This window comes from Myodes glareolus, chromosome 7 (genome assembly GCF_982192425.1).
Source record: "Myodes glareolus chromosome 7, mMyoGla1.1, whole genome shotgun sequence".
NCBI lineage: Eukaryota > Metazoa > Chordata > Mammalia > Rodentia > Cricetidae > Myodes > Myodes glareolus.
The window spans coordinates 37,800,139-37,826,955 of record NC_142032.1 but is presented as its reverse complement, the minus strand read 5'-3'; the positions used below and the strand labels follow the sequence as shown (position 1 = coordinate 37,826,955).

At 45.5% G+C, this 26,817-nt stretch overlaps 1 protein-coding gene across 2 annotated transcripts in view; it reads right to left on the bottom strand.

The window, feature by feature from the left end:
- Positions 1-26,610, bottom strand: part of Tjp2 (tight junction protein 2) — a 113,910-nt gene extending 87,300 nt beyond the window's left edge. Inside the window, exons 1-2 of one of the 2 annotated variants that reach the window (XM_048438724.3) lie at positions 26,284-26,610; positions 421-541 (exon numbers count right to left, since the gene is read on the bottom strand). The gene's annotated coding sequence lies outside the window, so the exon portion shown is untranslated. The remainder of the gene's footprint in view (positions 1-420; positions 542-26,283) is intronic. The other variant, XM_085693730.2, reaches the window with a different exon arrangement.
- Positions 26,611-26,817: the final 207 nt, after the last annotated feature.

The window sequence follows — 26,817 nt, the reverse complement described above, 5'->3', positions numbered from 1 at the left end:
GGCGACGAACTACATTTGTGACCTACGAAAATGATCTCCAACTTCAGACACCAAGCACGCCACAAGCTACTCCCACCAGCTGTGCGTTTATTTTGAACCACAAGAGAGCTACACGTATGCTTCAGCCAAGAAATTACAGCACCCGACCTGGGCAGGGTGCAACAAGTGCTTCTCCTAGCTAAGGCGTCACTCCTCTTTTGCTTTTTATGCAGGAACGGAGGTTGAACTTCAGGCCTGAGCTACAGTTCAAGCGTGAACCTTCAGCTCTTTACCCAGTAAATAAGATATTATCGTCAAATTTCTTTAGGAAATATACATGAAAATAGTGACCTTATCATTATCGATGATGTGAAATAATAGATCAAATGTCTAATGATGTGAGCCAGTGACTAGGTTAATAAGAGACAAGTAAGCAAGTACCTGGGAAAACAGGCTGTATGTGGACACTGGTCTGTGGTCCTCTGAGTGCTCGGGCCTGGCGCTGTAGCCTGGGTACCAGTCCCACTCGCAGGGAGAGGACAGTAAGACAGTACTCCGCACCCTGGAGGAGACAGGACGGTTACATTCGAATATCACAGCTCACCCTGTAGTATGGCTGTTAAATATACACAGACTTACAGCAGGCTGGATAAATAATCCATTTCACAACACCTATTATCCTCCAAAAGAAACCCAACATCCACTAGCAATCACCCCACCCCGCCCCACAATTCTCTCCCTGCCCTAGGCAATTACCAATCTCATTTGTTTCTAGCAATTTACCTATTTTTTATAAGTCATTTCCTTTTTAAAAATTATTTAGTTTTTCTTTTATGTGTATTAGTTTGTTGCTTGTACGTCTGGGTACCATGTGTATGCAGTACGTGCAGGGGCCAGAAGAGTGTTTTGGAACACCTGGAACTAGATTTATGGACAGTTGTTAGCCACCAGGCAAGTGCTGGGAATTAAACCCAGGTCTTCTGCAAGAGCAACAAGTGCTTTTACTTGCTGAGCTGTCTCTCCAGCCTCCTAGAATTACCTATTTTGTGTATTTTGTGTAAATGTCCACTACAATAGTGACAGCTATATGACAGCTTCTCTTTAACTTAGCATCCCATATTTGAGGTTCATCCTTAGCATATATCAGAAACCCATTTCGTGTGTGTGTGTGTGTGTGTGTGTGTGTGTGTGTGTGTGTCTGGAGAATTGCCCTTGCGGTTAAATTACTCTTGCAGAGAACCCAGGTTTGATCGCCAATACCCCTATAGCAGTTTATAATCTACTCTAACTCCATTTACAGGGATGCAGCACCTTTTTAAAATGATTTACATGCACATGTGTGTGCCTGTGCACGAAGAATCCCTTGGAGGCCAGAAAGGGGTATTGGGTCCCCTGGAACTACAGTTACAGGAGGTTGCAGGGGTCCCGACATGGGTGCTGGGAACTGAGCTCCAATCCTCTGCAAGATTGGTAGGCTTACTCTTTCCTCCTTCCTTCCTTCCTTCCTTCCTTCCTTCCTTCCTTCCTTCCTTCCTCCCTCCCTTCCTTCCTTTCTCTCTTTCCTTCTTTCTTTCTTTCTTCTTCCTTCCTTCCTTCCTTCCTTCCTTCCTTCCTTTTCTCTGTCTGTCTGTCTGTCTGTCTGTCTGTCTGTCTGTATGTGTGTATGTATGTCTGTATGTATCATCTATCTATCTGTTTATCAGGCTTTTCAAGACAGACTTTGGGTTTGGGGTTTGGGGTTTGGGGTTGGTTTTTCTCTGTGTAGGTCTGGCTGCCCCGGAACTAGCTCTGTAGACCAGACGGGCCTCGAACTCACATGGATCCACCAGCCTCTGCCTCCTGAGTGTTAGGATCCGAAGCATGCACCCTCACCGCCTGGTGCAGTATGCATTCTTAACCATTGAGCTGTCTTTCCAACCCTCAATACTCCATTACTTCTAACAGCCATGAATGAAAACATCCCGCAGTATGGACGTACCACAATCTATTAATCTACTTATCAACTGATAGACATGGGCTAGACCCAGCTCACCCGAGGATAATCCCCAAGTTCAAGAATTTCAGAAAATTTACCTTCTGTGTGTAGGGGGAAAAATTTAGCAGGTGAGAAAACAACTAAGAAACGGAGAAAACGTTTTCCCTTTAACACAGGGTGTTACTATATAGCCTAGCCTGGCCTCAAACTTGTAACTCTATTTCTTCCCATCAAGGGCAGGGATTACAGATGTGTCCCCCAGGCCTGGTAAGAAAAATTTTAATATGGTAAAATGTACATAATATTTAGTATATTAAAGCGAACAAAGAGAAAACACTTCAAACTACAAAGGGATTTCCATTATACAGTTTCAGGAAAACGGGCTTCCGGCTCTGTGTTACTTGACCACTGTCATCACAAGGGACATGGCTTCTTTTCCTCACTCGGTTCGGGAACATTTAACCCTCCACATTCCTGCCCACTACCACAAGGGGGCAAGCTCAAACCTGGGCTGTGCGGGCTCTGCTGAGACAGTCGCAGGGAATCCTGCAGTGGGAGGAAGAATGTGCCCTCCTGCAACTTCCAGACCCACACAAAAAGATACCGGCTCTCTGCGTTAACCCTCTCCTTCCCAAGCCACCAAACCAGAAGTCAGGGACGGTGTCGATTTTATTTGTTCAGGCAAGAGGCCCATTTCCCCTCTCCAAGGACCAGCAGGAAGTGTAGACCGAGGCTAACCCAAGGTCATCTGGACTTCCTACAAAGCAAGCGGTGGATCGAGCCCAGCCCATTCGCAGTTTCTATTATTACTTCCAAAGATAAATAAACGGCAGGCAAATCAAAATGTGCTTGGTTACGCCTTTGGCCTGAATGTGGAATTTTTCTGCAGGTATCAGGTCTAAACAGTTTCTTTTATTGAAACAGTTTGCTTTTAGTGTGTCTGTAACATGCTGGATTTAACTTTCTTACTTTTCGGGGGGCGGGCAGGGGGAACAATCTCGTGTAATCCAGGCTAGCCTCAAATTTACTCTGTAGCTTTTGGAATAAACGATCCTCCCGCCTCCACTTCCCTGCCGCTGAGATTACTGGCACGCACCAGCATGCCCAGTTCATGGGGAAGGCTCAGGGGAAATTTCCCCTCAAAAAAGTACAGCCAACAATCTCCCTTCCTCCCACTGAGATAGATGTTGAACAGCTCTGGGAGAGGAGGAATTGAGACAAACAGCCAACAAGATAATCCGAATGTGCCAGGTCTCAAGACAGCAAGAGCAATGGAAAACGAGTCTCTGGATGCTGCTTCCTGTGTGGTCCTTGCCCCAAACCCGCAGCATCATCTGTCCCCTCAATATCATCTGTGTGCTGGAAATGCAGAGTAACAGGTTGAAGGACTAGAGTTCAAGGGGAGGGGGATAGTGATGTAATGATATTTTTATTTAGAAAAATAAGAAAAATAATTATAATAACTTCAGGACTGGAGAGATGGTTCAGTGGTTAAGAGCACTGGCTGCTCTTCCAGAGGATCAAAGTTTGATTCCCAGCACCCACATGCTGCTCACAACCCTATGTGACTCCAGTTCTAGGGAATACAACAACATCCTCTTCTGGCCTCTGTGAGCACCAGGCATGCATGTGATATACAGACATACACATGGGCAAAGTACCCATACACATAACAGCAACTTTTAAAATTTAAAGAAAGTAAACTGGGCAGTGGTGGCCCACACCTGTAATCCCAACATTCAGGAGGCAGAGGCAGGCAGATCTCTGTGAGTTCAAGGCCAGCCTGGTCTACAGAGTGAGTTCCAGGACAGCTAGAGCTACACAGAAAAGCCCTATGTTGGAAAAGAAACATAGAGAGAGGGAGGGAGAGAGGGAGGGAGGGAGAGAGGGAGGGAGGGAAAAAGAAAATTTGATAAGACTCCACTAAAGCTATATTTGATTAGAAAGAAAACAACAATAATAAAAATATTTTTTTAAAAAAGATGCCAGATGTGATAGTACAAGCCTTTTATCCCAGCACTAAATAACAGGCCAAGGCAGACAGATTATCTATGAGTTTGAGGCTAGCCTCAACTACATAATTAGTTCTTGGACAGCCACGCTACATAGAGAGACCCTGTCTCAAAAAACGAAAAGCAAACAACAACAACAACAAAAAATCATCCGTTTATTACAGCATGACGTCGTCACACTTCACTTTCAAAAGAAGACAGTAAATGATGTAATAATAATAAATAGTAATGTCTCCAAATTCTATCACAGACCTAAGACTTATCAAAGAAAAAAAACTTTGTGTGTGTGTGTGTGTGTATATATATATGTATGTGTGTATATATACGTATTATTATACATATATAATTATATATACATATATACGTATATATAATATGTATGTATATATATATATATATATATATATCCCTTTTACAGATGTCTAGAGAACAATGAGACTGGCATTTGTAGCTAAGTCACTGTGCTGTGGAAGGGCTGTCCTGTGCACGGTAGGATGTGGTGATGCCCTAGCCTTTCCCACTCAATGCCAGCACCAGCCTTGAATTCTAACAACAAAAGAATGTCCCCAAAACCTTATAAAATGTCCCTTGGAAGTGGAGGGCAAAATTCTCTTCCTACGTGGAAAAGCACTGGCTCTCACGATTCTAGTGATTTCTCATAGGGAAATGGAACTATAAATAAATCCACTCATTTATCTGTATTTTCTACATCTTCCATAATGAATATATAAGGAAGCCAGTACCTCTAATTTAAAAAAAAAAATCCCACTTATTGAAGATGCCTCACGTTGGCTGGTGACTGCTCCTGAGTAAGTCAGACTGCTTAAAAATAAAATGCAGGCCCAGAAAATATTGTCTCCCGTGCAGGCACCTTAAAGAACAGCTGCTCATTGGGAAAAGAAACAAGGGGAGGACCTCAGCCGTGTTTGCGCTGAGACTCACGGACCTGCAAAATGAGAACTAAGCTTTCTCCAGTGTGGCAAATCAGCAGGCTTTACATACATATACACACACACACACACACACACACACACACACACACACACACCGATGCTAGGAATGGTCCTCACCAAGCACTGTAATACAGAGCTACAGCCCACAACATGCACCATAATGAAAGACATTTGCACTGTACAAAAAAGAAAGAAAGAAGGATATATACAACATTGTCTTTATCCATAAGCATTGCTACATCTGTAGATCTTTTTTTCCCCCCTAAAAAACAAGACTGGGGAGATGGCTCAGCAGGTAAAAGTCCTTGTCATGCAAGCTTGGCACCCTGAGTTCAAATCCCCTGAACGCGTGTAAAGGTGGAAGGGGAGAGCATATCCTTGAAAGTTGTCTTCTGACCTCCACATGTGTGCTATGGCACGGATGCCACCAACACACAGAGAGAGAGAAAGAGAGAGAGAGAGAGACAAACACACACACACACACACACACACACACACACACACACACACACACAGAGTACTGAAAAATCTAAGTATTAAAAGTGTGTTCTTAACGTGCCATTACTTCATCTTCTCAGAAGTTCAGTGTCCAGCTTTCAATATTTTTAAATCTGTTTGAAAGCACTATATATACCAAGAAAGAAAGAAAAACCATTTTCAATGACGAAGCCCATGCTGTTATCCCCATGAGAGAGCAGCCCTTTTCTCTCTCTGGTCCACCAAACAGCCAAACTTGTTCCCATCATCAGGAGAGAAGCGTGGACCTCCTCTGCTTACCCAGGACGCTGCCAAAGGTTTACGTGTCTCCGGCTCTCAGGCAGAAGTTCTCTTTTGTTAAGTGGGGTAATGCCCACCGCCGCTTCCAGAATAGCCATGTATTTCTTGTACCTCATCTTGTCTCTCTCAGTACACGGTCCTGTAGATTTTGGTCACTGTTCAGCTAGAACAACTCAGTAACCATTTGCTCTACTCGGGGCTACTGCTCCCTTCTTTCCAGTGCTAGGTCTCCCTAGCTAGACCTGTCCAATCAGTGGGTGTAGGGGAGGGGGGAAGCCAAGTCAGGGAGGATGAAAAGAGGTCTTTCAGATCTCACGATGTGAGCATTAGGTAAAGCTAAAGAACTCTGCATAAAGCACTAACGGAAATGATCCGCAGGGCTGAGGGTGGCTTTAAACACAGCATCTAATGTACACTCCCCGATTAATCCATGCATAAATCTTTGGGGTCACTAATCCTTCACGCACTAATGGCGTAGGAGGTGATTGATCTCAGAACCTGGTAGTAATTGGTCGAGAGCCTACTTGCCGTTGAATGTATTAAAATCAGAGACAGATTTGCTCTTCCTGCAAATCCCTCCTGGAAAGCTGTGCTTTGGCAAATGAGAAAGGAATTCCAGCTGCCACCTTAGAGCAATGCACCTCTGCTGTGGACAACCTGCTGGGGCCAACAGCAAAGTCTAATTAATTACACACAATTCTGGTTGGTTGGTTGGTTGGATTTTTTTCTTAATTGAATGACTACATTTATGCTTTTCTTAAAAAAAAAAAAACTAATGCATATTGATTGTACAAAATAATGTGTTTCATCGTGGTATTGTCTTACTGTTTCTTTTATGATTATTGTTTTGTTTTGAGACAGGGTCTCCCTAGATAGCCCAGGCTGGCCTCAGACTCATGGTGATTCTCCCACCTCAGCTTCCTAAGTGATGAGATTACTGGTCTGTGTGCCATATTTTGCTCTACTTCTTTTTAGTATCTTTTGAAGTATCCTAAAGGTCAAGACAGGTGAGCTCTGTTAGTGTGAAAATATCTGGACCAGAGAGACTTAGAATCCACCTCCCTCCTTCTCCCCCTTTTAAGGACCTTCTTCACTTTCGGCTCGTTCACACGGTAAAGTGAACCTCGTCCAACCTGGTGGTCCATGGATGTACCCCTGTGGGGCATGGTATACACGATTTAGGATAGATCATCGGGATTTTTTCTAAGATGGATATGACTTTAAGAGAGGCATGCTAGAACTGGGGAAATGGCTCAGCGGTTAAGAGAGCTATTGCTCTTGCAGAGGACCCGGGACTGGGTCTCAGGACCCCCATGGTGGCTCACAACCATCCAGAACTCCAGTTTCAGGGGATTTGATGCCTTATTGTAATCTCCACACGCACCAAGCATTCATGTGGTCCACATAGACACATGTAAGCAAAAGACCCATACAAGAAAATAAATAAATAAATCCTTTTTAAAGAAAATTAAAATAAAATAATAAAATAAAGCGAGGGGGAATGCCTTCTTGCATTGGAGTCAGTAACCAAGGCTGGCAAGGCAGGCAAGACTGTTAGCAGGTTCACATGTCCCACCTCATAATGTCAGCTCTTCAAAAGACGCTGAGAAAAACAGCATCAAAAGAAATGTCATCCCAGAGGCAGGCGGATCTCTGTGAGTTCGAGGCCAGCCTGGTCTACAAGAGCTAGTTCCAGCACAGGCACTAAAGCCACAGAGAAACCCCGTCTCAAAAAAAAAAAAAAAAAAAAAAAAGTCATCCTTTGGGCTTCTAGATTCAGCTCTGTCTAAGGCAACCGCCGTCCCAGGAGACCCCTGCTAGACTTGTTGAAGCGTGCAAGCTGACCTGCATTGACTTACATCTTAGGTGTGTCCTGCCTGAAAGACCAACTTTTCCAAGTTGCAGGGTCCCCCCACATTTAATGTGCTTGAGCAGCACACAGGAACCATGCTGTCATTGTCTCAGCAAAACACACAAGGGAAAGAAGAACTGGAGGAGCCATCACGTAGCAATTCTGAACAGCACAGATGTCCAGGAGTCCCCGGCTTCCCAATCCCCACTCTTGAACCCTACTTCTGTAAATGTTCTCGGCTCAACAGCCAGTCTTTAAATCAGTCTCTCTCTCTCTCGACTTAGATTAGTAGTCTCTCAAATTCTTTGCGATTCAGTAAGATAACATTAAACTGTATATTTCTTAATCTTTTTCCTGATACTGTGACCAGACACCTGATGAGAACCAACCTTGAAAGGGGAAAGGTTAATTCTGGCCCATAGTTCAGAAGTTAGAGTCCATCATGGCAAGGGAGACATGGCAGTGGCTTACAGAACAGACAGAGAGAAAGCCAGTACTCAGCAGTCTTTCTTCTTTTCTGCTTTTTGCTTCAATCCAGGACCCCAGCCCGTGGGATGATGCTGCCCACATTCAGGGTGAGTCGTGCCTCCTCGGTTAGGCCTCTCTGGAAACACCATCACTGACATACTCAAAGGTGGCCTCCTTAATACAGTCAAGCTGACAACGGAAGCTTACCATTTTCTCACATATTTTCTTACAATTTTGAATGTTTATGGATTATTAAATGAAAAGCTCAGTGCCAGGTGTGGGATACCTCCTTATGAATTATTGCTCAGGGAGGTCCCAGGAGTCCCTCAGAACAACACACGCTACTGCCATTTCTGTTGCTTGCCTGCCAGGACTAGATGGGAAGACCCCATTGCTGAAGACAACACATTCTGTTGCAGAACACAGAGAAATCAAGCTAGCCCTGATTTGCTAGTTAGGTTTCACAGTGCTAGAAGGGGATGCGGGTGGCGGCGCAAGCTGCTGGGGAGGCGGGGGATCACTAGAATTACCCAGCGGTGAACCCTCAGCACCACAAAACTGACCCGTCAGGCAAGATGTGCCTCCTAGTGTAGCAGCAGCAGCGTGAAGGCTATGGGAGCAACCAACAGCTTTCTGATTGATCTGAGGCCTGCTCCGCAGGGGAAACGCATGCCTGGTACTATAAACCTGGTCAAAAGCTCCAGGCTCAAGAGGTTATAGGCTCTAGAATCCAAATATGTTTATACCTGAAAAGTAGTTCTAGTCTCAACTCTGGTCATTGAAGCTTCTTTTTGCATTGGGTAGGATGCAATACAAACACTCACAATGATAATAATAAGTGACCGTTGAGCATTCAGCCTTAAACGGGTCAACTATATCAAACCCCTCCCCCACCACAGCTCAGGAAACACTGAAGAACAAGGTGCAGCAAGAATGTAAGAACCGGAGGATGGGGAAGAAGGTTGTGAAATGCTGTCCTCTGACACGGCTGTTGCACGTGGACTCACGACAGCTACGATTACCAGATATAAGCCAGAAACGTCGGTCAACATTCCAGGAGGTAGCACTAATTTGATCCCGTAGGTTCCAGAGAAGAAGTGAAGTTGGCAGGAACTTCGTTGGGAGGTGTCCAAAGGGGGTAGGAGTGGAACAGTTAGGGGTGGAAAAGATCAAGATACAATGTATACAAATGCATAAACTTGTCAAAGAATAAATAAAAGATAGTCAAAATCCGAGGGTTTATTACTTTATATATTTACAATATTTACCCTGAGAAATATATAGTTTCTTTTTTCAAGATGAGGTTTCTCTATGTAGCTCTGGCTGTCCTGGGACTTTGTAAACAAGGCTGGCCTCAAACTCACAGATATCTACCTGTCCCTGCCTCCCAAGTGCTGGGACTAAAGGTATGTGCCACCAAGCTTGGCTCGTTCTCATGTTTTTAAGATGAGAAGGTTGAGGAGATACAAGATATGATTTCTGCTAACAGCTATAATAGACCAAGAGCTCATTTCACTTTATCTGATTAAGTAATTAACATCCTCTAACCACAATACGGGGCAGAAAAACAAGGGACAAGCCATTCCGCACTGAAATAGCTCATTTCCAGTGTGCCTGACTGTTACTCCCACTGGTTTGCCTTGCAAACAATTAGCGCCAGTTAGTCACAAGAATTCTATTGTAGGGTGGACTTGAGTTTGGCTGGCTTCAGCTGCCGCCCCTGAGAAAAAGTTCCATACAGCCTGCATTTAATCACACAGGAAGATGTGTGATCAGACTTTGGGCATCAGACTTTGTTCTGACAAATTGTGTTTCTAATGAGTGTGATAAAAATTACTGCGTAGCCCTCCCAAATAAGAGGCCTGAGCTAACTAACCACAGCAAAAAAAAGAAAAAAAAAATCCAGCGGCACTGGCTGCCCGGGGAAGCTGTTTTACGACAGTAAAAGGGGCAGGACACTTTGGAAGTGGCGTGTCGCCGAGTGCCATCTACTACTGGATTTTTTTGACCCCGACATTTAACACAGAGTTCTTACAAAATGATTCTCATCCACGGTGACCTCACACGAAATCAAAATTGGGTCTTTCTTTAGGAAAATAATTATGCATTAAAAAATATGATAATGAATTCACTTTCCTCTTACAAATGAGAGTCTTCGGCTTTCTAATGTATTTATTCATTTCCTTTAATAGTCATCTTTGTGTGAATTCCTTTGTAATACAGACAATGACATAGAAAAACTTAATCTGGATAAAATAACCCTCCCATATATGTGGTGTGCTCTTTATCCATCTGAAGGATCTTTAGAAATACGTATTTATGTGGCTAATTCCCTTAGAGTTCTAGAGGTTCTTCCCCCCACCCCGCTTTGAGTTGGATTTCTCTGGATAGCCCTGGCCATATCTATCCTGTAGACCAAACTGACATCAAATTCAGAGATCCATCTGCCTCTGCCTCCCCAGTGCTGGGATTAAAGGTGTATGCTGAGACACGCTTAGAGTTCTAGAAATTCTTTACACCTACAACCACTGTTTTAAAGTAACCTAAAGCAAACAAAATAAAAGCCTCCCATGAAGCTCCACTGTTTCAGAATGGCCATCCTGCCTGTACAGAAGTTGACTGAATTACAGAGTTTGTAACTAAGCAAGTGTGTGAGTGAATTCATTACCACTGAATGTTTTGGTTTGTTGTTTGTTTAGTTTGAGTTTGTATGTTCCTTTGTTTGTCGAGATAGGGTCTTGATATGTAGCCCAGGCTGACCTAGAATGCACTATGTAGCCCAGGCTAGCTCACAACTCCAGATGCTCCTCCTGCCTTTGCTTCACAAGTGCTGGGATTACAGGTATTCGTCAGTAGCTATTTAAATTTTAGAATATACCTGATCCCAAATAAGCCTTAGGATCAAGATGTTCAAGTTCTCTTTCCAGAAGATTAAAACTGAATGTGGAGGCTGGAGAGACGGCTCAGCAATCATAAGCCCTTGCTGTTCTTCTAAAGGACATGAGTTCGATTCTCAGGACTCACATCTACCTGCAACACCAGTTGATCCAATGTGCTCCTCTGGTCTCCAAGGGCAGCTGCACACATGTGGCCTCCACTCACACCAAGACACAAAATACACATAAATAAAAACATATCTTTTAAAAACTGGTTATAAACTGGGTGATGGTGGCGCACACCTTTACTCCCAGCACTCAGGAGGCCGAGGTAGATGGATTCCCATGAGTTCCAGGACAGCCAGGGCTACACGGAGAAACCCTGTCTCGAAAAACCAAAAGTAAACCGTAACAACGACAACAACAAAACCTGAATATAAAAAAAATTCACACATCAGTCAGTCAGAGCGCACACCTGTATCCCCAACAGTTGGGGAGGGGGGCAGAGACCACAAAATCACTGCAAATTCTAGGCCTGCTCAGTCCACCCAGCGAGTGCCAGGCCAGACCGGGGCTACATGTCATGACCTTGTCTCAAAGGGAGGAAAAAAAATCCCAGATCAGCCTGGCATTCCTTTGAACTATTTCTTTCTTTTCCCTCCTGGAGGAAAAGAGTGGATGGACATCCTTCCTCAGTGAGCACACTTTAACCATTTCTGTGCTTTTAAAGCATGAAAATGGAAATTCCCCAAAGCAGCCTCTTTCTCTGGCCGTGGTCCGCTTTCAGGGAGCTGGAAAGAGCTTCAACTCAGAGTAGAAGAGTCAGAGAGTTTGGGGTTTTGTTTTTTAAAAAAACATAAGCTATAGCTTGCCTTCTAAACCCTCAGGCTACGCTCAGGCCCCTTTCTTCCTTCTCCAGAGGCTTCCAACCTCAGGACACATTCATTCCAGACGCCCACCCCACCCCCCACCTCTTCCCACTGTCTGTCTTTTCTAAGGCAAAGTTCTGACTTAAGAAACTTCCCCCTAAGCTTGGTGTGGAGACACCCCCTATAGACCCAGCTGCTCCTTATGGTCCCGGCTACTCAGGAGGCTCACACAGGAGGACCAGGAGTTGGAGAACAGTCTGGGCAAGCGAACTGAAACTCCACGCAGAAGACCCTGCAGATGGACTGACTGTCATACGGAGACTGTAAGGCAGAAGGTGGCAAGGCAAGAGCCAGAATTATAATAGACATCTACTCCCAAACTCTATGTCTGACCTATTATTATCTTTTTAACAGCTAGAAGAACTTCTTTAAATGTATTGTTAGATCAGGTCCCCAACGTATTTGGTAAACCCATTGGTTTACAACTTTCTTTTGTTCGGTGACTATAAAAGTCTATGTAACCTTTCTTACAGCGGCATACATTATTCAGAACAACCTAAATCTCTGTTCCTGGGCCTTGGTCACTCACACTGGTTCCAAATAAATTATCCTTTAGTCCCTTCGGAGCAAGAAACTGAGATGATGATGATGATGATGATGATGATGATGACGACAGCAACTCAAAAAACAAACCTTCCTCAGCCAGGCTTGCTTTACGTTTATAATCCCAAAACTCAGTTGAGGCAAGATCTCTGTGAGGTCTAGGTCAGCCAGGGCTACAGAGAACCTACCAGAGCAGAAGGGGGAAGGGAGGAGGAAAGGGAGGGAGAAAGGAGAAGGGAGAGGGGAGAGGGAAAGAGAACCAGCTGGGAATGTAGCTCAGTTAGTAGAGTTCTTGCCTAGCACGCACAAAGCTCGGGTTCGATTCCCCACAGGGCATAAACTGGTTTGGGGCACACACCTCTAATCCCAGCACTCAGGAGGTGGGAGCAGCAGTTTCAGGTCGTCCCTGACTACACAGTCTGGGGTGTGTGAGTCAATGACGTCGATTTTCACTTTTCGGCTGCCAAGAACTGGTTCTCTTATGCACTTCTTGCCCTCACCTGCAGCCACAACCTCCCCTAACACCACGTTAGAGATCCAGAAAGCCCAAGGCAGAGAAGTCTCTATGTGAAATTCGGGGACATTGACAGCCAGGTTGTCTGGGGATCCTGGGGCTGGACTGGATGGTAGCAGACTCTACCAAGAAGGTCCGGTGTCAGCCATGGGAAGGGAGTAGCCAGTTTGCGTGTCACAGCTGAAAGGAGGGCCTGTCTTGTGACCATTCCAGAGTCTGAACCTCTGCGCTAAATATTTTAAATCCAAAACTAAGTTGTGAACCCTCAATTTGTAGGAATTAGAAGCTCCCAAAACCTTGAGGAAGCCATGACAACTAGCAAACAGAATGCACTTGTCCTGTATCTGCTGTTGTGGGGGTTCAAGGCTGTCTCTTGGGTGACCAAGCCTGACCCCAGAGTCAGAACACCACAGGAGCCAGTTTAAGGCAAGAAGGGCTTAGCCTTTTATACTGGGGACGTGTGAAGAGCCTGTGCTCTCTGAGTCACAGGACAAAGACAGTCTACTCCAAGTCACAATAGAGAAGGCACCCAAGTGTTGAGACATGGCCACCTGAGGCCAGAGCCTCAAGACCGAGCGAGGGGCTCTTCCACCTGACAACTTGGGTTCAACCTCCATGTCACACACAGGAAAGAGAGACCTGACTCTTAAGTTGTCCCCTGACCTCCCTCCACATGAGGGCTGTAGCTAGCACGCGCGCACACACACACACACACACACACACACACACACACACACACACACACAATCAACAGATGAAAAAAGAAATGGTGATTTTTTTTTTCCTGGCTACCGATGGTGCTCAGTTGGCACCGTGCTTGCCAACCATCCATGAATCCCTGGCTTCAAGTCCCAATGCTGCATAAACCAAAACACCTGGGAGGGAAGAGCAGGAGGGTCAGAAGGTGAAAGGCATAGTCTGCTATATCACAAGTTCGAGACCAGTCTAGGCCTAAAAAAAAGAGACATGTTCTTGCAAGTTTGTCTCCCCGAGCGTTCTGAAATGACCTGTAAAGGCGTGTGATACAACATGATGCATCCTTGAATCTCCAATACCTTGATGCATCCTTGAATCTCCAATACCTCTCCTTACTCAGGCACCAGCAGGTGATGTGACAGAGACTGGTATTAAGGCTTTCTCTCAATTAAGGCAGCAGAGAGGTTAAGACCCTGCAATCTAGAACGAGATGCCTACGTTTGAATCCAGCTTCCCAGGTATTCAGTCATGGGAACTTTGACAATGTTGCAGATCTTTAATCCCAGCACTCAGGAGGCAGAGGTAGGTAGATTTTCTTTGAATTCAAGGCCAGCCTAGTCTATGTACCAAGTATCAGGATAGCTAGGACTATATGGAGAGACCCTGTCTTAAATTTTTTAAAAAAAAAAAAAATATGTTCTAATTTAGAACACAGATATACTGTGAGCCCATGAAGTCGAGGCTGGGGGTTAGGAGGGCAGCCGCCTCCTAACAGGGCTACGCAGAGCAAGGGCCCAGCAGTTGGCAGCCTCTGTAGCAGACGCAGCTTCCCTGTGGCTAGCTGTCTCTAAACCATCACTTAGTGAACATTTCCATTGTGCCAGTCACCAAGATAAATGCCCTAGTTACACTCTCCTGTTTACTTCTCAAAATAGCCTCCAGAAGTGGCCATAAACGTCCCGTGTCTTTAAAGGGAGAAAGGCCCCGTGTTAATAAGTGACTCGGACGGGGCCTCACAGGCAATAGCGGTGATGTGACTCCTTCCCTGGTTAGTCTGATTAAAGCCTCCGAGTCCTCCTGACAGAAGTCTGGGTGCCCTGGGGACCTCGGAACAGGCTGCTCATGGGGATCTAATTGGCTCTGCACTTACCCATCTCCCTTTAGAACATGGGTCTCATGAGGTCAGAGCCTGCTCACCGCTGCATACCCATTACCAGGCCCTGTGCCTAGCAAGTAGATGGGCAGCAACAAGAATAAGCACATTAACAATGAATAAGGGCTGGAGAAACGGCTCAGTGGTTAAGAGTACTGGCTGCTCTTCCAGAGGACCCACGTTCCATTCCCAGCACCCACATGGTGGCTCACAACCATGTGTTAACTCCAGTTTCAGGCGATCCTGACATGCTCTCCTGGCCTCCTCAGGCATCAGGCACACAGGCCAAAGAGCTATACAATTTTTTTTCTTAACTTAAAAAGAATGAGGTGGTTATGATGGCGTAGGCCTCTAACCTTAGTGCTTATGAGACAGATTTGTGAGTTCGAGGTCAGCCAGGACTACACAGTGAGCGTCTGTCTTAAAAGAAAAAAAAAGGTAGATGAAGAATGAATTGCTGGGCATGGAGGCTCATACTTATAATCTCAGCATGTGGGAAGCTGAAACAGAGCTGCCAGGCTTTCCAGGCCAGCCTGGGCTACAGCATGAATTACTGTTTCAAATCAAGAAAGAATGAATGAGCAGGTCTTTCCATTCTATTCCAGAGAGCGTCACCATTGTTAGGTCTCTGTAGTGAGAATCCAGGTTACCGTACCTACCCGTCAAGATAAAGGCACAGGGACAAGTTTGTTTCTGTCTTCTCCGCAACACAGACCCTGTACAGATCCCCTTTTCAAGTTCAAGGGCTCCACCCATGGCTTCAATCTCTGGTCTCATTCCTATCTGTGCACACAAAAGCCAGCCAACATCACAGACCTGCGTGCTGTCCTTTAGAGAGTACCACTTGCAAGAACCGTCCTCAAAAAGCTGGGTGCAGTGAAGAACACCTGAGATCTCGGCACTCGGGAAGCCAAGCCTGGAAGATCACAAGGATAAAACTAGCTTGGCTTCCAACATATGTTCCGAGATAGCCTGGGCTACATAGAAAGACCCCCACACACACACATCGCCATCTCCAAGAAGAAAAGAAGAAGAGGAAGTACCAGGGTTACATTCAGATCTTGCTTGAGAATTTGAATGGGTGGGAGGACTCCCTAGTCCCAGAACTGAACTAACTAGAGTCTCTAAATGCTTAAACAAATAACGTAGGTTTTACTCAATATCTGCCTTCCTTTGTGGAGTCTGAATTTGGGGGCTTGGCACAGGTATGCTGAGGATGCCAATGTAACAATTCCCCAACAAAATGCCTGGGTGCTGAGCCTCTGAGGAAATTCCCTAGTTGGTACCACATCACCCGTGAGGTCACGACTGCTCCCCGTAGTGTGTGTGGGAATGAAACATGTCTGCCATGACTCCCCTGGGTAACCCCAGGGGCACTGCATCTGGATCCTGGCTTCTCTGACCTTTGTTCCACTTGCTTTCCCATGGATGGTTTGGATATGTGCCCTTGTACTCTAATGAGTTAGTCCCAAGTCCAGCCACCTGCTGAGTCTGGGGAACTCTCCTGAACCTACCAAACCTGAGTTTGTTCTTGGGGAGCACTCCATGTAAGCAAGCTTGTGAAATCCTCCTTGTCCAGTCCTGCCCACTGCGCAGGGGCCACACACACTCTATGGGGAGTTATAATATGGTAATGTTAATGTGTGCAAAGGCCTGAGTGGGAGGGGGAAGAAACTGGAATGTCTAAAGTATGCCAAGGCTACTCAACCCCTGCCCAGTCGTCACAGGCAGAGCTAGGCAACTCTAAAGCACAGATGTTTCAAGATCACTTTCTGCTAGCTCAGACAGGAGAGTGCTTAGGACAGACTAAGGCCTCTTTCCCAAGCCCAAGAGAATCTCTTACCTCTTCAGACATGCTAAGCATTTCTTCAAATTTGAATATACAAGCTAACGAGAGGATGTTGGCCTGGACATTGTGAACCCGGCAGGAAGGGTAGGGGTGTGTGCTGTAACCCATGGGTCACCACCCTGCTGGCAATTCTTTCCTGTAGCAAACCTTCTGACCTTCATGACGTGGACTGTCACAAACACTCGCGTATGTCAGCACCCACTCTCAGAATCGGCTTATATCCAGTTATGCTAAGAACCCTGGGCCCAGGGCTACACAAATCTTTAAAGCTATTAAGCTGGACAGGCCGGGAGGGGAGTGGGTTTTAGTGACGCGAACACCATGTACACAAAGGAATCCTAGAGCTCACCTTGGTTCTAGGCTAATCAGTAATGATAGGCAGGAAAAGGGAGGAATCGGTCATGGCCTGAAGGACAAGAGGGTCCTTTAAATCATAAAGGAAAAGTCCACACTTGACCTGTGACCGTAAGCTGCACAAATGGCCCCTTGGTAACATGTGCCTTCCAGAGGAAGTGCCAGGACAACAGGACCTACATACCCCAAACCTGCCACCTGCTGGCAGCTCAGGCCCTCCCCTGAAAACAGTACCACCCAAGTTCTCACTCTAGAGGACTTAGTAGACCCTGACTGCTCTGGTCATGTGACCACCCTCTGTGAGTTACATCTAATACTTTGGAGACTCCTATTCTTCCTTCCAGCCCCCCTCCCTTTTTGTGCCCTATTTCCATCACAACACGAACACCCGCAGGCCAGGAGCCCAACCATCCCCTAACCTTACCACCTTACATGCTACTGTTCTACTGCCAAATGCCCACACACCACTGGCTCTCAGCTTAGAAGCGGCCCCTGTCTCGTCAGGGGCACCATCTGTCCCGGGTAGGAGTTTCTTAAGAGACTCAATTCTCAGACTCCCTTAATCAGAATTCTAGCAGTAGGGTCGGAGGCCCATGTATTACCCAACTCTCCCATGGTGGAGACACACAGTAATGTTGGAGAATTCCTTGCACTCCCCTCCACAAGCCAGTCCACCACCATTGTCTCAGGCAGTTCTCAATAGGAAATAATTTTCTCCCACCAAGCTCAGCTCATTCCTCTATTTCTCTGGGGGCTAGCAACATTTTTCCTAGTAGGAAGTCAAAACTTGAGTTCACTAAACTAAGTCCCCATAAGACACAACAGGCAACTAGGAAATTCAATACTGATTTTTGATTACACAGCTTAAAGATAACTAATCTTCCACACAGCAGAGGAAAAAACCCTGCCAGGAAGCTTGGAAAATAACAAATATCCCAACTGCTCTCCTGCAGGAATTTGATTCTAGATACCCATCAATAAATTGTACTAACAGGACTTCAAAGTATAACAGTGCATGGGTTGCTTATTTATTCTTGGTGTTGGGTTTCTGTTTTGTTTTGCTTGAGATAGGATCTCACCCTGAGGTCCACGCTGGCCCTTGGACTCTCTACTCTCCAGCCTCACCCTCCTGAGTGCTGGGACGGAGCTGTGTACCAGCAAGACTCAAGGCTTTGAGCATGCTAAGCACACACCTACCACTGAACTACAGCCCCAGCCTCACTGTAGATTTTAATAAATAGAATTGACAGATGCTAATCAGTAAGCACTTTCATTAAACCATTTTACTTCTTTTAAATTTTCCATTGCCCACCCCACCTCTGCTAAAATGTTTAAATGGTCACTGTCATGTCTTTAACATTTAAATGGGTGTTATGCTGGCTAGTTTTATGTCAGCTTAACACAAACTAAAGTCATTTGAGAGGAGAGCAAGTCTGTAGGGCATTTTCTTAACTGGTGATTGATGGGGGGAGGGCTTAGCCCATTGTGGGTAGTGCTATCCCTGGGTTGGTGGTCCTGAGTTCTATAAGAAAGCAGGCTGAGCAAGCCATGGGAAGCAAGCCAGTAAGCAGCACTCCTCCATGGCCTCTGCTGCTGCCTCCAGGCTCCTGCCCTGCTTGAGTTCCTGTCCTGACTCCCTTCGATGGTGAACGGTGATGTGAAGTATAAGCCGAATAAACCCTTTCCTCTGCAGCTTGCGGTTGTCCTTATGTTTCATCATGGCAACAGCAACCCTAAGACAGGTGTACAATGTTTTTATAGACATTACGTCAGCCCATAGAATAAGTCCTTCCTTATCTATGCAAATCACACCGCAAAGACGCTCTTTGCGTATTTATTAATCTTTCAGTCACATCTTTTGGAAGATCAGGTACCACATCAAGTCTTGAAGCAAATGAAAATTTAAACAAAGCAAAACAAATTCCAAAAGAACAAATGGCTCAACTTACACTTCAAGAGAATCTATTCGTGGATTTTCTTCTTTATCTAACAGTTAAGGGGGAAAATTGGCAAGAAAAACCAGTCTAAGAAACACATGAGTGGTTGGGGATACATCACACACAAAGTCTGGGGCTCAGTCTCCAGCACAGGAACCAGGCATGCATTCCACAGAACATGCCTGGAATCCCAGTACTTGGGGAGGTGGATACAGAGGGTCAGAAGATCAAAGTCATCCTCAGCTGTATATGAGTTGGAGGCCAATCTTAGCTACATGAGTTTGTCTTAAAAACAAATTAATAAATGGGGCACTTGAAGAGGAAAGGGGACAGATCTCTGCAAGTTCAAGGCTAGACTGGTCTACATAGAAATGTTCCAGGACCGCCAGAGCTACATAATAGAGTTACCCTAAACCCATCCTCCTAAAAAGCAAAAACAAGTAAATAAAAAAGATAATAAGCATCATCAGCTATGAAAGAAATATAAATCAAAACCACTCCATACCAAAGTGAGAGAGAGCCCAGATTAAAAACAATGAAAATGGTAGCAGGGGAGAGGGCTCAGTTTGGACCCTTGGCACCTATAGACAACGCAGGCAGCGAGGTATCTGTAACCTCAGGGATGGGTGATACAGAGATAGAAGATCCCTGGAGCTCATTGGCCAGAGAGTTTAACTGAATCTATGAGTTCCAGGTACAGAGACTCTGCCTCAAAATAGAGATAGATAGATAGATAGATAGATAGATAGATAGATAGATAGATAGATAGATAGATAGATAGATAGATAGGGATGATGGATGGATGGATAAAGACAGACAGACGGACAGATGGATGGATACAGACAGACAGACAGATAGATAAGATGGAGGGGCTGGAGAGATAGCTGATATTCAGAGCACTTGCTGTTCTTTCAAAGGACCCAAGTTCCGTTTCCAGCAGCCACACAGTAGTTCACAACAGTATCTAACTCCAGTTGCAAGGATCCAATGCACTCTCTGGCCTCCAGTGGCATTGTATGCAGCAGTGTACTTACATCCAGACAAAACACTCAGATACAAAAAAATAAAAATAAATTATTTTTAAAAATAAGATGGAGAATAATAGAGGAAAAAACCTGAAGCCACCCTCTGGCCCTACATGCACATGTACACACCTACAGGAACACACACATACACCACACACACTATAGAAAATTATAACAGTTCAAGTGGATGAAGATACAAGACGCAGAGCCAGTGGCTACAGAATGATGCAGCTGCTGAGGAAAGTAGCTCAGCAGATCCTGGTATTCAGTAGATGTGTCACAGATTTGCCACTTCTAGGAACATACCAAAGAAAAATTAAACTCAATGTTCTTATGAAAACTTCTATGAATGTTCACAGCAATCTAGTAAGCAGCATCCCTCCATGGTCTCTGCATCAGTTCCTGCCTACAGGTACCTGTTCTGCTTGAGTTCCCTCGCTCACTGCTTTCGAGGATGAACAGTGATACAGAAGTGTAAGCCTAATAAATCCTTTTCTCCCCAACTTGCTTTTGGTAATGGTATTGGTAATGAATCTCAGCAAGAGAATCCCTAAGACAGACCAATGGTTATCCTGGGGACATTTGGGGAGGGAGACTGAGTCATGTCAGTCAGCAAGTAGAAGGTGTTCTTTTTAGGAAGACAAAGTGTTCAACAATCGAACATCATAATAGTTACACAATGAGTATACACTGAATTGTGCACTGTAATAGGTAAAGTGGATGGTACATGAATAATCTCAATAAAATTGTTCTTCATTCCTTCCTTTTTCTTTCTTTTTTTTTTTCTTTCTTTCTTTCTTTCTTTCTTTCTTTCTTTCCTTCTTTCCACAGGGTCTCACTATGTAGGCCTGGTTCCATGTAGACCAGGTTAGAGTCAAACTCAGAGATCTGCCTGCCTTTTACTGGGATTAAAGGCCTGTGCCACCATGCCCAACTCTAAAAAAAAATGCTTTTTAACTGGTGCAAATCTACCAAGAAAATCACAAACAGACTTGTTAACCGAAAAGTGTTAGATAAATTAAAGAGTGTGAGGCCGCTGTGTGGCCTTTTCTATCTCCTTTTCAGTATAAATTCCTCCCAAATGGAGATAAGAGGCTGCTTTTGTTACCACTTTACAGTTTACAAGCACTTTTACACATACGAGTTTTTTGTTTTGTTTTGTTTTGTTTTGAGGCCTCACTGCAGTCCTGGAAGGAGATAATTATTCCTCTAATTTTACACATTGGCATGCAGCAGCCCTGCATTTGTGATATATGCTCCTGTTGATCCAACTGGGAAGCACAGGTCAGCTCTGCTATGTAGCCCAGGACAGCACAGAACTCTCCATCCTCCTGCCTAGCTAGGGAATGACGGGCTAAGGTGTGCATCACATCCAGCTACGTGCAGCTAGACTGCGGTTCGGAAGTACCAGGTAGTACCTTCAGGCTGGCATGAAAGAATAACATCATTGATCCATGTCAGTCATAAAAGTATCCCAGAGTCGGTTTGCCAGGCACTAGCCTAGCTATATTAACGCCACTGTTAAGCCAAGCATAATCTAGGCCATCAGGGGTCTCGGGTGCCAGCAAAAGAACACTTTGCTCCTTTGGAATTTACTTCTGCTTTGTTTCATGTTTTCTTTTTCCCCATTGACTTCAATGCTTAGTGCAGAACCTGATATTTCAGAATGAAGAATAAATGGATGTCTAGTTTCCTAGCAATGAGTGGGTACAAGCAACCAAGCACTTCTAATTACATACGGATAGATGACGCAAAGAAGCATGGTTTCAAATGAGAAGACCAGGGAGACCTCATCTCTGTTCTGTCAAATGAGAGGAGAAAGGGAAAGAGGAGGGCTGGAAAACCCTTTGGGGTGGTTGTGAAGACTGGATAACAATATATCCAGAAATCTCTGGCTTGCAATGGGTCATGCATTAAATATTTATTGACATTAAATCAAGGTTAAGTACTTAATCTTTCCTATGGAAAAACGAGTATTCCAAATCTCCATGAAGATCACAATCAAGACGCATTAATTTAGAAAGAGAAAGGCCTGGCATGATAGTGGATGCCTTTAATCCCAGCACTTGGGAGGCAGAGGCAGGAGAATATCTGTGAGTTTGATACCAGTGAGTTCCAGGACAGCCAGGTCTATAAGGAGAGACCCTGTCTCAAAGAAAAAAAAAAGAAAGAAAGAAAGAAAGAAAGAAAGGAAAAGAGGAGGAAGAGAAGAAGGAAAAGAAGAAGAAGAAAGGTGCTGATTACAACTGGTAAACTCAGACTGATTTTTTTGAATCTTTTATTATTGTTGTTTTTTTCTGAATCTTAATTATTGTTGTTGTGTGTTTCTGGTGTGGGTGTTCTATCCAAATGTGTGTCTGTGCCCATATGTCCTCTTCTGACCTCTGAGGGCACTACATTCGTGTTGTTCAGACATACAGGTGGGCAAAAGATCCATACATAAAAATAAATAATCAAAATGTTTTAATATTTAAAAAAAAAACAGCATCTTAGCTTGCAGGTCCTTTCAAGTATGTATACGTGTGTGTGCATTTATCCAAATGACTCCTAAGGCTGTTTATATAATAGAACCACGATATGTCTAAGCCTACATATTCCAACATTCAAGACTGATTTAGTGAGTCGAATAGTTGGCAAATTTTCACTCTTAATAAAATTATTCCTTGAGTATTTCCTAAGGATCATTTTCCCCTCTCTGTGGGCTGCAAAATCGTACTTGTCAGCAGATAAAACATGAAACTACAATGACTCTCAATAGACATTCTAAGAAAGGAGGGAAATCTGTCCCACCTAGCCTTGCTGGAAGCAAAAAGAATTAGCTGTTTGGAACTCTGTGAATGCAGGATTCTTCTGCAGATGGAGTTTTCTCGCTAGACCTTGGCCGAGTTATCGTCAACGATTTCAAAGGGACTTTTCAATCAAAGGAAGCTGTAAATTCCTTCCTCCGTGTGGTCACCTCCTTCAGATGACAGTCTCAAGAAAGAAGAAAGCCTGTATGAAGGACCTGCCACCGTGAAGTTATTTATTAAACTACCCACTACCCCAGCCCCCATCTACTGTGTTCGGAGTCACGTTCTTGCTCTATCACAACGACTTCTGAAACCTGCTCACATTTATGTTCTGACTGAAGTGCGCCTTCAAACCACAAACCGGACATCTGGAAACAAGTAACTCATCACCACAAAGTTTTTCTAAACTATAGAAACATTCTTACAACTATGGTGTTATGGGAACATCACACTGAACACTAAAATAACAGGGATTGGAGCTCAGAGGTTAAGGGCTTGCATTGCTCCTGCAGAGGATCTAAGTTGGTTCCCAGCACACAGCCAGTTCACAAACACCGGAAACTCCACCTCTAGGGGATCTGATGCCCTCTTCTGGTCTCGTCAGGCACATACCCACACACAGACACATAAAATAAATCTTTTAAAATGGCTCAGAGGTTAAGAGCATTGGCTGTTCTTCCAGAGGTCCTGAGTTCAATTCCCAGCAACCACATGGTGGCTCACAACCACCTGTGAGACCTGGTATCCTCTTCTAGCCTGCAGGCACACATGCAAGTAGAACACTGTATACATAATAAATAAAATCTTTAAAAATATATATTTATATATATAAACAGCATGTGTAGTAATATAAATAAATATAAAGAATAAATAATATAGTATATATAGTAATATAAATGTATATATAAAGATATATAAACAGTGCCTAAGAGTACTGTTCCTCTAGAAGACCCAGGTTTGAGTCCCAAAACCCAATGCCAATGGGCACAATGCCCTCTTCAGGCCTTCAAGAGTACTACACAGACCATGGTGCACAGACTTCCATATAGTCAAAACGCCTATTCACATAAGAAAGAAAAAGAAATAAAGACAGGGAAAAGGAAGGAAGGAAGGGAGGGAGGGAGGGAGGGAGAGATGGAGAGTAAGTGGGGGAGGGACTGAGGAGACAGCTCAGTGGGTATAGCACTTTCCACTCAAACTTCACTTGTGGGTGACAGAAAATGCTAGGCTGGTGTGGAGTGTGGAGGCCAACCTGTGATCTCAGCTTGGAAGCTAAAACAGGAACCCTCAGAACAAGCTGGCTAGCCAGACTAGCAAATCCTTAAGCTCTGGGTTCAGGTAAGAGATACTGTCTCAATACATAAGGGGAGGCCGGGCGGTGGTGGCACACAGCTTTAATCCCAACACTTGGGAGGCAGAGGCAGGTGGATCTCTGTGAGTTTGAGGTCAGCCTGGTCTACAAGAGCTAGTTCCAGGACAGGCTCTAAAGCTACAGAGAAACCCTGTCTCAAAAAAAAAAAAAAAATACATAAGAGGAAAGCAACTGAGGAAGCCATGTCAACCTCTCACTTCCAGATGCAGGTGCATTCAGCATACACATGTGCCAACACACACATGCATGCATGCATGCACACATAAACACATGCACTCATGCACACAGAAAAGGGGTCAGGGCTGGACGGAAGACTCAAGAGGGTAAAGGTCCTTGCAGCCAAGTGTGACGAGAGGTTCCACCCCCAGGACCCACAAGGTAGACGGAGAAAACAGACTCCACAAAGCTATCCCAACTTCCACAGGAGTACCCTGGCATGGAAGCCCACATGTACACCCTCTGACCCTCTCACACACCCAATAAGCAAACAAAAAGGGATTGTGTTTGGCTTTGCTTTGAGACAGGGTCTCACTGTGTAGCCTTGGCTGGCCTGGAGTGACCAGGCTGGCCTTGCCCCCATACAGATCATCCAACCTCTGCTTTCTAAGTGCTGGGATTAAAGGCGAGCACTACCAAGTTCTACTCTAAGTATTTTTTCTCTAAGTGCAAATTCATTTCCCAGTATCAAGGGGATGAGGAATTAAGAGATTATCTGCATTTATATTTAGTTAATTGCTGCAGGTTGAAACCCCCGGGGTGACTCCATTCTTTGGGGGGGGGGATCCTCTGGGCTCTTATAAGCACACATCAAAATTCTGCTACTATCCTGCCCTGTCCCCTCAGGTACACCGGGACGTTTGTTTCCATTCTGCCTATGTGACTCCGCTTTTACCTTCTATTCCTAGTCAGTATTCTCAGTCCATGAAGAAAACTGGGTGTCTCTGATGTCCCTTAACTCTGCATTTAAGGTTAAAATGTTCAATCTCACGTTCTGCATATTTGCTAGAAAAAAAAATTAAATCCAGAAACACACAAACTGCAAGCTTATATAGGCTAGCCAGATACTTTCTAATCTCAATATAGGCGAGCCAGATACTTTCTAATCTCAACAAAGAGCCAATCGCTCTGCGGTGGACTGGGTAGGTCCAACGTGGCTGTTCTGTCTGTCCCACTTTTAAAATAGCATCACAAGTTAAGACTGGGTGGGGAGGTGGTGTGAATCACTCCTGTGGTAGGCACCCACAACTTTTCTTGGAGACACTGTGTGCCAAAGGTTCCCAAAGGTCAAAGTGCAACTAGATCCCGGGGTAACAGGTCTAGGGTGCGGCTTGAGACCTGGGTTTTCAATAGGCTCCAGGCAATGTCCCAGGATCCCTCTCTCCTAACCAGGAAACTGGTCTTTGAAATGAATTGGACAAGTTGGAAAACTTTTGAGAGGCCGGAGGGGTCTCTGGGCAGAATGCACACCTGTGGGCCTGGGAAGGCGCCACCGACAACCAAGAGACAGTAGCTCAGGAACCCTCTTGCAAACTGCAGCAGTCTGGAAAACACCCTTCTCAAGCTCGGGGAATGCTTGGCATTCGGTGGCCTTTTTCCAACATAAAGATCTTCAGCTCGACTTTGACTGAGAGTCCCATAGAAGAGCTGGGGAAAGCAGCCCTGGAAAGCTGACAACGCCCTGCGTGTTGACAACTCTGCTTCTCCCTTAGAAGTGGGTCGGATGACCCCAAGTATACACACACACACACACACACACACACACACACACACACACGTTTTAATGTTTCACAAGTTTTCTAGTACGCCACGGGGGGGGGGGGGAGAGACCCATGGCTGCTCGGATCGCCCCCATCTGCACCCCGTCACCAGCCTTCTTCCACCGCGTCCATCCAGGCCACCCACCCCTTAGATACCATCGCTGCCAACAGAAACCCAAAGGCCCTCTGAATCACGTAGAAAGAGACTCTGCAGGAGTGAAACAATGTCCCCGCCTGGAAGGACAAGGAAGAGCCAGGCACCTGTAGCAGCGACGTACACTCAAGTCCCGGGTGTTCCTAAATCAACCTCCTTGACACGAGTCTGCCCAGGGGTGGGAGATGGAAGCAAACAGAAAGCAAATCACATCCCAAACCCCACAGGAAGAGCCAGCGTTTATGCACGCTGCCCCATGGCCGATCAGGGCTCCAGGGCAATCTTGCACCCCGGGAAGGACAGGGCGGCAGGTACTCGCCTGGAGAAGGGGGGCGGCAGCAGCCAGTAGAGTCAGCGCACGGCCAGACGACGGTCCCCGGCGTTGGGCGGCACGGTGCGGCGCGGGCAGCGCCTGTCCGGAGGCGGAGTGCCACGGGCTGCCACCAGCAGGCGGGAGCCAGTGACCTCGGCCACCGGCCGCTCCTGGGTATTGTTGTGACTCAACCTATTTCCTGTTTGGAGGTTTAGGAGAAAGAAAAAAAAAGTGCCTATCGAAAGTGTGCGTGGTTGGGGGGAGGGTAGGTGGGCGGCGGCCGTCACCTGCTTCCTCCGGACCTGGAAAAAAAAGACGCTACCTCGTTCGGCTCCCGCCACTTCGGGACGTCGGACTGGGCGGAGGGGAAAGATCTCAGCGGCGCCACCCAGCGGCGGGGCAGGGACTGAGCGATGCTTGGGGCCCTACCCTTCTCAGCAAAACCCCCTGAACTCTCGAGAGCCATTCTCGGGGTTTATTTATTCGTGTCTAGGTCTGCCTTCAGTCCTTTCCCGAGTTCGGGCGAGGAAAGCTCAGCCA